Source organism: Arachis ipaensis, chromosome B1 (genome assembly GCF_059453495.1).
Source record: "Arachis ipaensis isolate K30076 ecotype BB chromosome B1, ASM5945349v1, whole genome shotgun sequence".
Lineage (NCBI taxonomy): Eukaryota > Viridiplantae > Streptophyta > Magnoliopsida > Fabales > Fabaceae > Arachis > Arachis ipaensis.
The window spans coordinates 46,446,690-46,461,789 of NC_142436.1; the positions used below are offsets into that span (position 1 = coordinate 46,446,690).

The window sequence follows — 15,100 nt, forward strand, 5'->3', positions numbered from 1 at the left end:
GTGAAAATGGTCCAGGTGCGCTGTCACCGCACGGCTAATCATCTGTCGGTTCTCGATCATGTCAGAATAGGATCCATTGATCCTTTTGCGTCTGTCACTATGCCCAACACTCGTGAGTTTGAAGCTCGTCACAGTCATTCAATCCTTGAATCCTACTCAAAATACCACAGACAAGGTTTAGACTTTCCGGATTCTCAAGAATGCTGCCAATGGATTCTAGCTTATACCACAAAGATTCTGATTAAGGAATCCAAGAGATACTCATTCAATCGAAGGTAGAACGGAGGTGGTTGTCAGGCACGCATTCATAGGTTGAGAATGGTGATGAGTGTCACGGATCATCACCTTCTTTATATTGAAGTGCGAATGAATATCTTAGATAGAAACAAACGTGTTTGAATAGAAAACAGAAATAATTGCATTAATCCATCGAGACACAGCAGAGCTCCTCACCCACAACAATAGAGTTTAGAGACTCATGCCGTCAAAGAGTACAAAGTTCAGATCTAAATTGTCATGAGGTACAAAATAAATCTCTAAAAGTTGTTTAAATACTAAACTAGTAACATAGGTTTACAGAAAATGAGTAAACTAAGATAGATAGTGCAGAAATTCACTTCTGGGGCCCACTTGGTGTGTGCTGGGGCTGAGACTTGAGCTTTACACGTGCCTAGGCTGTTTCCAGAGTTAAACGCTAGGTTGTAACCTGTTTCTGGCGTTTAACTCCAACTTGTAACCTGTTTCTGGTGTTTAACGCCAGAATGCAACATGGAACTGGCGTTGAATGCCAGTTTACGTCATTTATCCTTGAGCAAAGTATGGACTATTATATATTTCTGGAAAGCCCTGGATGTCTACTTTCCAACGCAATTGAGAGCGCGCCATTTGGACTCTTGTAGCTCCAGAAAATCCATTTCGAGTGCAGGGAGGTCAGAATCCAACAGCATCTGCAATCCTTTTCAGCCTTAATCAGATTTTTGCTCAGCTCCCTAAATTTCAGTCAGAAAATACCTGAAATCATAGAAAAACACACAAACTCATAGTAAAGTCTAGAAATGTGATTTTTATTTAAAAACTAATAAAAATATAATAAAAAGTGATTAAAACATATTAAAAACTACCTAAAAACAATGCCAAAAAGCGTATAAATTATCCGCTCATCACGGATGATTGTGTTCATCAGAAAAATAAGAAATAAACCAACGACCACTAGGTGCATCTAGACGAATCTCCATCATTGCACTGCAGCCACACCTTGTCTCGGGAGTAGGTTTTCTCTTAGAGTTTCCAATGCCATAATTATTTTGCGGTCTAAATTCTTCGCGATGACATACAAAATTTTTCAAATTAAGTACGCACACACGACTCTTCCTAGTCCTGTTCTTCCGAGCACTAAAGCCTCTTGTCCTTGCATATCTATTGTAGAACTCAAATGCAATGTTGACATCAGCAAAGTGAAAATGACATACATCTTCGTCCCTGATGTTCCAAAATTCAATCATCCCAATGTCTTCGAGTGAGTCAATGTTATACCTTTCATCGAAGCCGTGATACTCGAACATTGGTTCCACATTTGTGTCATCCTCATCCATATAATCCACGTCAACTTCCTCATGTTTTTCTTCCTCCTGCTCATAGTGATCATATGATATATGCTCGCTATTAACCCCTTCATGAGAAAGTTCCTGACCCATAACTTCCTAAACACCAATACACAATTCAAAATGAAACTAAAGTTTGTATATAAATTGCCAAATATGATAAGAACAAATATTTTAGTAAAATAGCGACCAAATAGTAACAGTAGAAGTAGAACCATTGAACTTGATATTGTCCGCACACCGAGTACCAGCCATCACAAATGACAATCTTTTAAAATTAAAATCAATCCAATAGTGTCAATCTTATGAATCATGGAATTGGACACGAGTTTCATTTATTGTATTAAGGGGGGAAAATGAAAAAGCATGAATCCAAAATCTAATGGTGGAACTAGAAGAGTACTAAAACAGAAAAAGCATGTAAGCCATTTTGTGAGTTCCTTTTGTGTTTTGCTACTGCAATTGGAGTTCTTGAAATGACTTGCGTCTTTGTTGTTTTGTTCTTAATCAAGAGCCAGCAGAATTCTAGCATAGATCTACATGGCCATTATCTTGCAACAGTGGGATTTAGAAAATTTAACTATTCTGAGCTAAAAAGGGCGAAAAAGGATTCAGCCAAGAGATTGAAAGGGGTGCAGGAGGCATTGTATACAAAGCTATTTTGTCGGATCAAAGAATTGCTGCTGTAAAGAAACTCAATGATGCGATGGAAGGAGAAGGTGAATTACTTGTAAAGATTGCTATTATCCTGTTTTTTTTTTTAATTTTTCTTAATTTAATTCTATAAAACTACACCCGAATTACTTGTAAAGATTGCAAACCTAAAAGGTAGAAATAGAATAGCAACATATAATATAAAAGAAGCAGGAAAAAATAAATATAAAATAGTAGTGTCATAAGATAATATTAAACAAATTGAAAAAAGAAATACCAGGCAAAAATATATATATATATATATATATATATATATATATCATGGATTGGAGATTTGTGTGTTTTGTTTTTGATATATTAGTTTGATTGTTATGTAACAGGTACCTTCCACACCATATACAAAATTCTTGCCCATAATGGAGAGCGAAAGACTTAGAAAGGATCCCTTTTATATATTCAACAAGGTCCTATTCCATTTTTAATCTTTTATGTACTGCATAGCCACTGATTCCTGAAATCTCTTTAGAACACAAATTGCTAGCATTCAAACATGTTTTGCAAAACGTCCCATTTTAGTGTCACATAGGATACTCTAATTACATGGCAACACTCTTGGTCCATAATAGTATAAGCTCATATGTTGCATAAACTCATGGTCCATACAGTTGCTTTTATAGTAGTACTCTATCCATACTAGCAGAACAACTTCTTGCTTCAACAATCATCTAGGACTCGTTTCATTTGCATCAATCTGCCCTTTAGCCCTTTATGCATTATCATAAAAAGAATGCTCTTTTTGTTTAGCACAAGCACATCAAGTATCTCTAGTTAAGATATGTATCAGATATATCAAGCAAATCGAAAATATTATGAAAAGTAGTTGAGTTCTTAATTATAATGAATACAATTTAATTTTAGATGTCTACACTGAATTGAAAGAAATCTCTTTTTCGATTCAACCCACACTTTCATAATACAGTATTCAGATACTAACAACTTGAACTCAACTACTAACCACTTGAACAAATTATTCAAATACCAATTTAGGATACAGTAAGCAAATAACAAAACATTAAAAAACCACACAATTTGAACAGCAGCCAATGGTTTTGATGGATAATAATGAAAACTTGGTGCTGAATTTCATAGAATTGTCACTTCCTAAATGCATATCTTATCAAAATTCATGCTGGAGGATTCATTCTATACAATAGGCACCAAAAGAAAGTAATGGCATAGATCCAATAAATTACTATGGAAAGCTAGATTACAAGCTTACCACCCAAGGCGTCCTTCTATGACCACCTAGCACCTTTACGCAACTTCCAATTTCACAATCAATTATCTTTACTATGTGGTCACCTCTGTGCATGGCAAACAAACAAATTCAATCACAACAGAAATCTTAAATTCAATTTGATAAAACTTTAATTTCAACAGTCTTAATTTTTTTAGAGCAGCAATTGATATAAGATTCAATAGAGTCATAAGGGTACACTTGATATATTCACAAAAGTAGCTAATTATGAGATTAAATTCTTTTTATACTTTTTTAATGTTATATTCACAAAACAAAACCACTCATATAAGAGTACCATTCTCTTGACTACAAGAATATGACTGATTAGTTACCACAAAAAGAGTCGTAAAATCGTCGCTAATCCGACGCAAAATATAATTTGTGACGGATTAGCTACCACCTAGCAACTAATGCTTTCCTCGCTGATTACAAGTCGCAAATTAGTGAGGCAAACACAACAGTCGCTAATTCATCGGAAAATTTTTTAGCTACCGAATAGATAGTCGCAAATCCATCACTAAAGTAAAAGCTAATTCCATAGAAGAAATAGACTAAACGGTAGTCGCTAATTAGCGACAAACTCTATTGCAGCAGACTCATCGCTAAATGCAAGCTAACTTCGTAGACGAAATAGAATGATTAGTTGACGCTAATTCGAGAGGAATTTTTCCGAACCTAACTCGTCGCAAGTTGTCCGCTAATATGATCGCAAATCTGTCACATTTTGTAGCAAATCTATAGCTAATCTTTAAAAATTCTTAATCAAATTTGTAAAAATTTTGTTGCTAAACCAAATCTATTCGAAATGAGAAAGTAGAGTTATGAAATAGTCGCTAATTTGCTAGGAAATAATCTGTAGTCAATTAGTTGTAATACTATCGCAAAATGTCATCGCAAATTCCTTTTAAACTAGTAACAAATCGATAAGTATCTCGCACTACAAGAAAAACTGGCTTTTGCTATGCTTTTAAAGCATTCCAAATTTGCAAAAAGTGTAGCGATATCTTTTCACCACGCTTTTTTAGAAACGTGCCAATTGAGTTAGTGTTAGCTACACTTCGAAAGCGTGCCAATGGGAGACATAGCCACGCTTTTGAAGGGAGAAAATAAAAAAGTATAAAAAGAATTTATTTTTTTATTGATTTACATGAATTATTTACATGCTATAATTATAATTAAAAAATTACAATTCTATAATAAAACTAATAATTTAATTTACATACTGCAAATGTAATGCCAATAAGCCATAACAACCTCTTTGTTTCCAGCTGAAATATGGAGAAAAATGCTTGAGTCATTTTTGGAAAATTTACCGAGAAACCATCAATTGAGTGTTGATTACCTCATCAGTTCTGCAGATTACAGAAAAGCAACACGAATCAATAAAAAAATGGAAAATTTTGTGTCCATACATGAGGTCATAGAACTATAAGCCAAACTAACCTATGATGAAAAATTCCATAAATGGATTTATAGAAGATGATCACCAAAGAAGTAGCAAGAAATTCAACAAAAAAGAAAAGAAAAGAATTTTCATAATTATAAAGAATCCAACAACAGTCAAAATCAAAGGCACTGTACTACACTACACAACATCATGTGATTCTTGTTTGCACGCAAAAAAATTAATCAAGATAAACAACAGAATCAAATAGAAGAAAGCAAGATGAGAAATTAAAGTAGAAACTTTACCAAGAAACACAAACAGGATTCATTTTCAGCTCCTCTCAACAGAAGAGAACAAGGTGAGTCGAAAATAGCATGAGCCAACAAATAGCTGAATGATTGATAAGAGACGTTGAAAAAAGAGAGTACAATAATTGACTATTTAACACTGACCAAAAATCAAACAATTGATTCCCATTAAAAGAGATTGCATCAGAAAACAGGTTCAATAACATCACTCTACAGTAGTAATTTGTGCAAGTTTAACCAACTAAATCAGCAGAGGATGTTAACCTTCTTTCCACGCCCTTGCCAACAACCTCATAAACCAAATAATCTTTTCTCGAAAGAATCAGCAAAGTTATCGTCTTTAAACAAGTCTTAAATATTCGTTTTAATTACAACCTTATACTTTTATAAAAATTCGAACATAACCTCCTCTAAAAATAGAACTTAGCCACCCATACGGGTTCCCTCTTTCTCAACATTTCACCAACCTTTTATCAACAAGTACCACAACAATATATTCTCAAAATACTTAATAATAGTGTAAAAATCAAATTTTAAACCCTATACCCAGGGTAGTTACCAAAACAACATTGGTAGCCTAATTTCAATTTTGTTTTTAAAATATCAAATGAATTTGGAATTGCACAAAATTTATATCCATATGACCGTCTCGGATTAAACTTTAAATTAAATGAAAAATTATAATTTTTTACTTACTCTAACTTTGAGAATAGAAGCAAAACCGTGACTGCTCTGCAGTGTCTTAAAATCAGAAAATAGCAGCAGCATGTGATATTCAAAATTCAATATAAAATCCAAGTTAAATCCAACGACCTTAAAAATTAATGTGGTTCAACTTCACTCATCCAGGTTTCTTTTAAAATTGGTTCCAGATCAATATCGTTTTTAATGAAGGAGTTATATAATTTAGAAGTTGAGTAATTTTCTGCAGAATTCTGTTTTAAAAGTTAATGAACATATCCTCTTTCAAATCCCATAACTTACTCATTAAAACATTGAAAGTCCTGAAATTTAAATCACATATGATAAACATACTTAAATTTCACCTTCAATTGGTTCCATCTCAATATCTATCCAAAATCCAAAGTTATAAACTCTCAAAGTTACTTATTTAAGGAAACAGAATCTGGCTTTTACTTCAAAATGCATCATCTTTCAAAAATTCATATCTTTAAAACTACAAGTCCAACCGTTCTGAAATTTTACAAAATTAAAATAATAGGACTAAAGTTTCATTTAAAATTGGTTCCATTTCAAAATTCAATTCGAAACACTCACAGCAGAGCCAACAAGTTACTGCTGTTCTAAAAATTCTGCAGTAAAAATCAGATTCCACAACCATAACTCAAAAATTCACCATAAATCATATACTTAACAAAAAGGTCTTAAATTCCCCAGCCCAGCTCCTTATATTCCCAAGCTTAATCCAGACTTGGTCTCACACAATTCTGATCATCACAGAATTATTTATAGCTTTTCAAAGTTACCGATATCATTTAAAGATAATGCAGGAAATCAGATTTTTCAGTTTAATTTTGAAAATCACAACTAATTCTCCAGTTAATTCAAACTTCTCAAAATTAAATTCCAACAACGAATTTCATCCTACTTTACTTAGCTTTTACTCTCTTATCATTTTGATTACTGTTGAATATCTGATTTACTTCCAAAGTTTCCATTTATTTTCAAAACTCAGATTCTCAACAATCAATTCAACATTTCAAGATTCATTCCTCCAAATATTCTCTAAACCCAACTCCAATCAATCACCAACTAAGTCCATTACAATAATCATATAACCAGTTTAATAACAAAAATTTCAATTTAATCCATCAAAGTACAAAATTCACAACAATCTCTCATCAAACAATTCATAAACCACGCATGATCAATTTCACAAAATCAACGAATTCAATCAAAGTTCCAACCAAAATCTCAATCATTCCAATCACAATCTCAGCCACAATTCAACATTCATATAATCAATCAATCACTCACAACTATTATACCTATTTGCAGTTATCCAATAAACTTTGTCGACATTCTTAAATTAAAATCGTTTAAATTAAACTCCCTACCTCGATTAGCCAAAATTCGATAATTAAGTGCAGCAAACCCCTCTTTTGTTTTAGTTTGTAGCAGCAACAGACTCGAATCAAACTAGCAGCAACAGCAGCAACTCTAACAGTTCTTTATTATCATCAATACTATCTCCTATGATAGTTCCATCAGCAAACAGAAAAGGCAGAGCAGGAGTGTTAAACAGAGACATGTGTTTTCCTTACCAGAACAGAAAAAGACTAAGGAACAAAATGGAAGTAGTGCAAATTATATTTTTGTATACTATATAATTAGTATTTGTCAAATATAATAATTAGAAGTGCAATGGCTGAGTGGTAAGTGGAGGTTACTTTTGCTCCAAGGTTCTTGGTTTGAGATCTGGTGGAGACATTTTAAAAAAATTTTCACGCAGACCGGTTCGGTTAGACCGGTTTGTGCCGGTTCTTGCCGGTTTGATCCAATTCTTACCAGGTTATACCGGTTTTTTTCTTAAACAGTTCAAGGAGTAAACCGAACTGGATTTAAAAAATAATTAGAAGTGCAATGGCTAAGTGGCAAGTGGAGGTTGCTTTTGCTCCAAGGTTCTTGGTTCGAGACCTGGTGGAGACATTTTAAAAAAAATTTCACGCAGTCCGGTTCGGTTAGACCAGTTTGCACCGGTTCTTGCCGGTTTGATCCGATTCTTACCGGATCATACCGGTTTTTTTCTTAAACGGTTCAAGGAGTAAACCGAGTTGGATTAGGGTCCAGTTCACCGGTTTTTTGTCGAACCGACCGGTCCGATTCGATTTTTACAACTATGATAGCAAGTGTACATTTGTATATGTGTGTTATGATTATAAATTTGAATATGTTATTTATAAAGTTTGATTATATGTGTAAATCAAGTTTGTTAGTATTATATATATATATATATGAATCTATTCATATGCATAGGTATTGATTACGTCTTGCATCAATGTATAACAAAATCTCAAATCCTCAATCTCAAATCTCATATATAGTATATATAATAGGGCTCATTTTAGTTTTTTCATGTAACGATAATAGAATTTTCAAATTTTGATTTAAAGCATTAGAAATAATGCTTATACGCAATTTTTTATTTGAAATAATTAAAAAAAAAGTTCTTATAGGTACGTTTTAAATTTTTGAAATTAAATGCTTTTTTGTTTTTTGAGTTACTTTTTTTTTTCTTTTGTTTTCAAATTTTCATTTTGATTTTTTTTAAAAAGAATTTAAATTTTAAAAAATATTTTATAAGGTAGATAAAATTTTTTTAAAAAAATACGAAAATATTTATGTAAATATCAATGATCTTATATTAAAATAAATAAATTAAAATAATTTGTATTATTTTTTTAACGATTTTTTTCATGAATTTTCCATGGATGTATATAGTGGTTAGTGATTAGTAGCAACATGGGACTAATATTTTTCTGACAAATTAGTAACAACATCAAATAAGCGAGAAAAGTATATCAGTTGTTAAACGGTCGCTAATTCCTCACTAAATAAGCTTTTGATTAGTGACTCCGTTGCGACCAGTTACTTATAAAATTTTCTTGATCAGCTTTGGATTTGTTATAACTCTGCGACGGATTTCCAACGAGATTAGCGAGTAATTTGCTACAAAATAGGTAGGATATAGCTTTTACTTTGCGACAAGATTGCAGTTGCCAAGTCGCTCGCTAAATTAAACTTGCGACAACTTAGCGACAAATGTATTTTGCCCGCTAATCAGCGACTTGAAATCAGCGAACAAACTGTGTCAGTTGTTAAATGGTCGCAAATTTCTCACTACTTATGTCCTAGGCGCTCAATATCCGTATTTCCACTTTAGCGACTAATTAGCGAGGAACAGTTCCTTAGCTAAATGATTTATCTGTTTCGACGAGTTAGCGACGACTATTTTCTGTCGCTACTTTTATTTTGAATTTTACAATATTATGCGACAAATTAGCAAGAAACTAGTTGCTCGCTAAAAAATAAAAACTTTGGTGACAAATTAGCTAGGAAATTATCCATCGCAAAATGTATTTCAATTCTTCGTGACGGATTAGCTAGGAACGTTGTTCCTTACTAATTAGCCATTTCGCACAAAGTTAATTTAGCGACGAACTAGTGTGTGAATTGTTTCTCGCTAATTGTATATCAAACACTTGCGACGGAATAGTGACAATAATATCACTCGTTACTTTACTTTTATTCGATTGAACCCCTAAGTGATTGATTTGCTAGAACATTGTCACTCGCTAATTAATTTGTGACAAATTAGTGAGGAAATTTTTTCCGCTCTTTTTTTAGCCACAAAAGTCAATCTGCGAGAAACAAACTTATTCGTAAATTTCTCGCTAATCAGTCGCTTTTCTCAAGTTCAGGTATTTTGTGACCGCTCATTAATTTTGTCGTTAGTGCATCACTAATTCCTCACAAGTTAGTGACGAATTAGTGACCTAACATATTTCTCGCAAAAATTCGTTGCTAATTTGTTAAATTCTTGTAGTTAAGAATCAATTTTACTGGAAAGATAAAGTACTAAAATCTAAGTTAACATTATAGCTTTTAACATTGTAATGTATTACTAGTATAATTAAATCAAATATTGATGACCGGTTTTCACTTTTCATTTTTCACTTACATATGATAAACCATGATAATTCATTTAGGATTTATGATTTGTTAGTTTATCATCTTCATCATACATGTATACAATATATACAAAGTTACATCAAAACTAAAAGATATTGATTTTGACATGTATGTAATTCTAAGGATAAATTATATAAATAAATTAATCTAACTCTAGTATTACCTAATTATTCTAAATGAGAAATTTGATTACATTTTTGTCTTTTTTAAATTTATATAAATTGTTGTAGTCAGCAATAATTTTAATTTTATATAACTCTCTGAACCTTGCTAAATTGTGACAACTTGGCATAATTTGTATCTTTGCTACTATTCCTTGTAAATTGTTACTATGCCAAGCATAATTTTATCCCGAAAAATGTCTTTTAGTAAATTTTAATTACAAATAAGTAAGTCTTTTTGCACCAAGTGAAGATAGTAACATGAATATAATGCAGTATCTTAAAAGTTACCATCAGAAAAAAAATTAAATCCAGAAATAAACTTAACCTTACATAGTTACATTTCCAATTTCTTTACACGAGTAGCAAATTGTTTCTTTTCAAGCTCTTGTGTCCGACCAATGGATACAAGGCGAGCACCAACCTCCTAATGCAAAAATATTAATTAATAGCATTAAGCAGACAATAACTCATCAAAACACCAAGCCTCAATTATAAATTAGATACTAAAATCATAAAAGCACTTCAGGTATTGCTACATACACAACTCCTTTTAAGTGCAGTTCCTAGGTATCAACAGTATTGCTCATGAGCTTTTCAAAAATTTTCTGTGAATAGAATTTTGTCATTCACGAATAGATTAAATCCACGGCATAATTAAGTCAGAGTAGAACACCTATTTGATATTTAAAAGATTAGAACCCTTATAAATTAGCTCCAAAAGCTAATATATTCTCATATGCTATCTGAATGATCAATATACCAGTGTGGCCTAACTCGTACTGCAGAAAAACAAGAGTTATTGACCAAACAGCAGAACACGACTAACTAGTATATAGATACGGGGAATTCCCTCAATTCATGGACTAATATTGTCCTTTGACCAATAAATGACAAAGAACTATGCAAAACCTCTAAGTGGAACCTAAGCAATACAAGCATATTAACATGAAAAAAGGGGATTAGCATATTTCTTTTAAAATCCACCGGTGTATTTGAAAAGTTTTATATGATCCACAATTTCACATCGTGATGATAAATTTCACAAATAAAAAACTTTTCATACCATGCAAATAAAAAAAAATCATTAACTGAAAGATGCTAGTGAGATGTGCAACAGATGAAAAGGAAGAGAGAAATGCAGGAATTGAAATTGTATGAAAACCCTAGCGGACCTTTTCTTCTCTGAATGCTTCTAATGTGAGAATGAAAAGAAGCAGGGCGCGGCGGCGGAAGCAGGGAGTGGCAGCGGAGGAGGCGTGTTGCGGCGGCGGCGGAGGAGTACGAAACTTGCAGTAGAGGAAGAGGATGAGAATGGTAGGGATTGAAGTTGGATGAAAACACTAACTGCTTCTCTTTTCTGAATGCCTCTGTATCTAAAATCAAAAAGAAAGGGGAGGGCAGAGTTAGGGTTTTCCAATTCGCACTCTATTTCGGAAGGAGATTGCTTCAATCTCGATGATACTCTCCAAGAACTCTAATCTCTGTCAGTTTTTCGTACCTAAAAAAAGGGAATGGAGATAAAGTTAAAAAACCAATAATTAGAAGAATCAAAATGCAATTAGTAACTTTTTCAAAAAAAAAAGGGGTACATTTAGTAATTATTTTTATGAAAGTTAATGATACTCCTACAAAAATATTGGAGTAAGGAATATGGCCAAAATAATAAGTATAACATTTTTTAGAAAATATTATTAGAGATAAAACACAGTAGCAAGTTATAAACTTTAATTTTTTTTTTTTTTTTCTGTTGGTAGAAAAATATAGGTACCCCATTTGAAAATTTAAAAAAATATGATTAACGTAAATCAGTAGATCACACTTTTAGATATCAACCATTACTTAATAAAATTTGTTTAAGGATGAACCGACAAAAATCATTACCCGAAACTCACTACTATATTTTTTTAATAACTATTTTGCTATTTTTTCTCATTATATTTAACATCTCATGTTATAAGACAAAAAAGAGTATTGAGGAGACCCATAAACAAAAGGGAAAAAAAATTTCCTTGTTAAAGATTACTAAAAGGAAAATCAATTGCGTAATGTTGAGGCCAAATATAGCAAAAATAAAAAGTTTCAACTTAAAAATTACGACTCCACTGGGGATCGAACCCAGAATCTCTGGTTCCGTAGACCAGCGCCTTATCCATTGGGCCATGGAGTCTTTCAAAAGAGTTTAGCTGATTCAATTTATTCAGCCTTTCGTTCAATTCAATATAGTGTATTATCAATCCCCATTGAAGCTTCTGCTGCATATCCTAGTCTTCATCATCCATAGTTTGGTAACACTAGAACTTCAAAGCCAGCACCCCATCACCACCATAACCAACAAAAGCAACAACACTATTATTATTATTATTGTTGTTGTTGTTGCTTTTGTAGAAGCAGCTACAGGGAATGAATCAGAATCCGAAATTATTCCAATTCTATACATAAAAAAGGGGGAAAAAAAAGAATGGGAAAGAAGCAATCTTTGCGTAGCAAAGCTACCCAGATTGTATCTGTTATCCTGAATCCAATATCTAACTCTGACACTCTCAAACACTCACCTCCACCACCTTCTGTAAGTTTCCCCTTTTCATATTATTGTTTTCTGATGTTTCTCTTTGCTTCTTGGCTAAAATTCAGGTCTCCAAGTACGAGGTTTACGCTTTTTTAGTTATTGTTCCTTTTCTTGCCCTTTAATTAAGTTTTGAAGGTTATTTTTCGTTTTTTGTTTTCTGGCTTAAGAGTAAAGTTGAAGATGATTGATTGTTTTTCCTTCTAAGGATGAGGTAGGGGGATTTGGAGGAACAACAAGTGGATCAGAGAAAACTGAAGAGGGTAGCAATGATTTAGTTGATGGCCCTGACACCTCATCTTTCAGTGCATTTCTATATTCTTTGTTGTCTTCATCAGATGCTGGAGGAGATAATGCAAAGGTAATAACCCTTTACCCGATTCATCGTTGAAGGAGAATAATGGTGGAAAGAAAAGCTTGTTCTCTAGGAGTAAGCAATCACTTGGTAGAGCTATTCGCCAAGCTGCTAGGATCGGTGGATTTCGCCATCAGGGGCGGAAGGATAATAATTCCGAAATGAATTCTGATTGTCTAAATGGTTCTGGATTGAATGGTGTTGAGATGAATCATCTTGCAACTGTGAAAGGGAAAGAATCAGAGTCTGTGTCTTTGGTTGAGCCGTCGATGCTCCTTTCGGAGGCGATGAGAAGTACTCTCTATGTTTCTCTTCCTGCTCTTGTTCATGGAAGGAAGTGGCTGTTGCTGTACAGGTATCAAGAGATGAAGATTCATTCCAAAGCTATTGATATTTTATTATGATTTTTATTTCACTTGGAGGAACGGTATATCACTTTCAACCCTTTATCGAAGAAGCAAGCTTTGGCCTGGTACCCTATAACTTTCCCTGAGCAAATTTTAACCATAAGCACACACTTCTCTATGGAGTTTCAACACTAGCATTAGTTGTAGAATGGGATAGTTCATGTTTTCTACAAATTCAAGTCCCAGTTTGGAAGCCTGCAAGTCCTACATGACATTTGAGTTCTTTGCTATGGATTGAAAACTCTTAATACCTTTTGAATTATCAAAGATATATTCAGTATTGGAATCTTTTATTTGTAACTTGTAAGGTTAATTTCTCTTCGTTTCTATCATGGATTGGTTCCAAATGTTAGTTATTCCATTTCAGGTTGTCGGAGACCGAAGAGGAGCAGTGTTTGGAAGCTTAGTTGAAGCGCCTCTTAGACCATCCAACAAGAAATACCAGGTCAAACCAAAACTCATTTATCCAAGGATTATCCGATAGATTGTATCTGTAATTGTATTATTGATGACAAATATTTGGTACAGGGAACAAAGTACATTTGTTTTCACAAATATTTCTGGCCATCCTGTTATATATCGTCCAACAGGTATCTTCTTCCGTCCGAGTTTGAACATGTTACTCTTTCATCCTTTTTGCTGTCATAATTATACGGTGCTTATCTAACAATCAAAATCCAAGATTAATGAATTGGTGTTAGTTTTTCTTGTTATGTGGTGCATTGATATTTGAATCTATGGTGCAAACCTTAGAAATTATGCCCATGAAAATCATTAAAAGGTTAAATTTCAGGAATTGTGTGACATATGGTGAACATAATGTCGTCTTTCAACTATATATAAGAACCATTTCCTATGAGCCAATGAGGAATGCTTGAGTTTACTTTTATTCAGAAATGTGAGAATGTCGTCTGCTACATTCAATGATTAGTTCGTCAATGAGAGTTGAATTTGCTCCATCATAATTTCACATTCATCCGAATATCTATGAATCGTTAAAAATAATAAAAATACTATCATGCTCAATAGTTGCCTCTAGTAGAATCTTGGAACCTTGAAATCTATTGCTAGTCTTCAGCCTCAGCATGAGGCTTTTCTCAAATTTTGGAATACTTTTGTTTGTTTGGTTTTCCTTTTCTCTCTTTTTTTTCCCTTTCTTTTCTTTTGTTTGGTTTAGAATTCTAAATGCTAAACCCTAAACTAACCACAACATTGCAGGGTTAAACCGCTATTTCACACTATGCAACAGTGAGTTCTTAGCAATTGGAGGGGGAAGTCATTTTGCGCTTTATTTGGATGGTGATCTGTAAGAACTTTCTACTTCCGTCGCTATCTCTCTGCTTAAATTGTTTTCACACTGCCAAAAGAAAAAAATTGAAAAATATAAAAAGGAAGAAATGTGAACATGTCTTCAATCATATATCATCACCTTGTGTTTTTATTTAATCCCTTTCAAACTCTTGCAATATTCTTGAAGATTGAATGGCTCAAGCTCGGTCTCGGAAACCTACGGAAATCCTTGCCTTGCAAATTCTCAAGATTTCGAAGTGAAGGAAGTAGAGGTGCTCATGCAACTTCTTCGAATCTTCTCACTTGGCACACAATGTTACACACTCCTTCATCCTTTCTTTTTCATCTTTTCTGGTTG

General features: G+C 33.2%; 1 non-coding gene and 1 pseudogene across 2 annotated transcripts; one reads left to right on the forward strand and one right to left on the reverse strand.

The window, feature by feature from the left end:
• Window positions 1–12,221: 12,221 nt before the first annotated feature.
• Window positions 12,222–12,294, reverse strand: TRNAR-ACG (transfer RNA arginine (anticodon ACG)). Its single transcript has one exon. It is a non-coding gene; the product is annotated as a tRNA-Arg (tRNA).
• A 151-nt stretch (window positions 12,295–12,445) lies between these two features.
• Window positions 12,446–14,746, forward strand: LOC107629710 (uncharacterized; annotated as a pseudogene). The gene is made up of 5 exons (XR_015902336.1): window positions 12,446–12,693; window positions 12,899–13,400; window positions 13,820–13,897; window positions 13,981–14,042; window positions 14,671–14,746. The product of XR_015902336.1 is annotated as an uncharacterized LOC107629710 (transcript).
• Window positions 14,747–15,100: the final 354 nt, after the last annotated feature.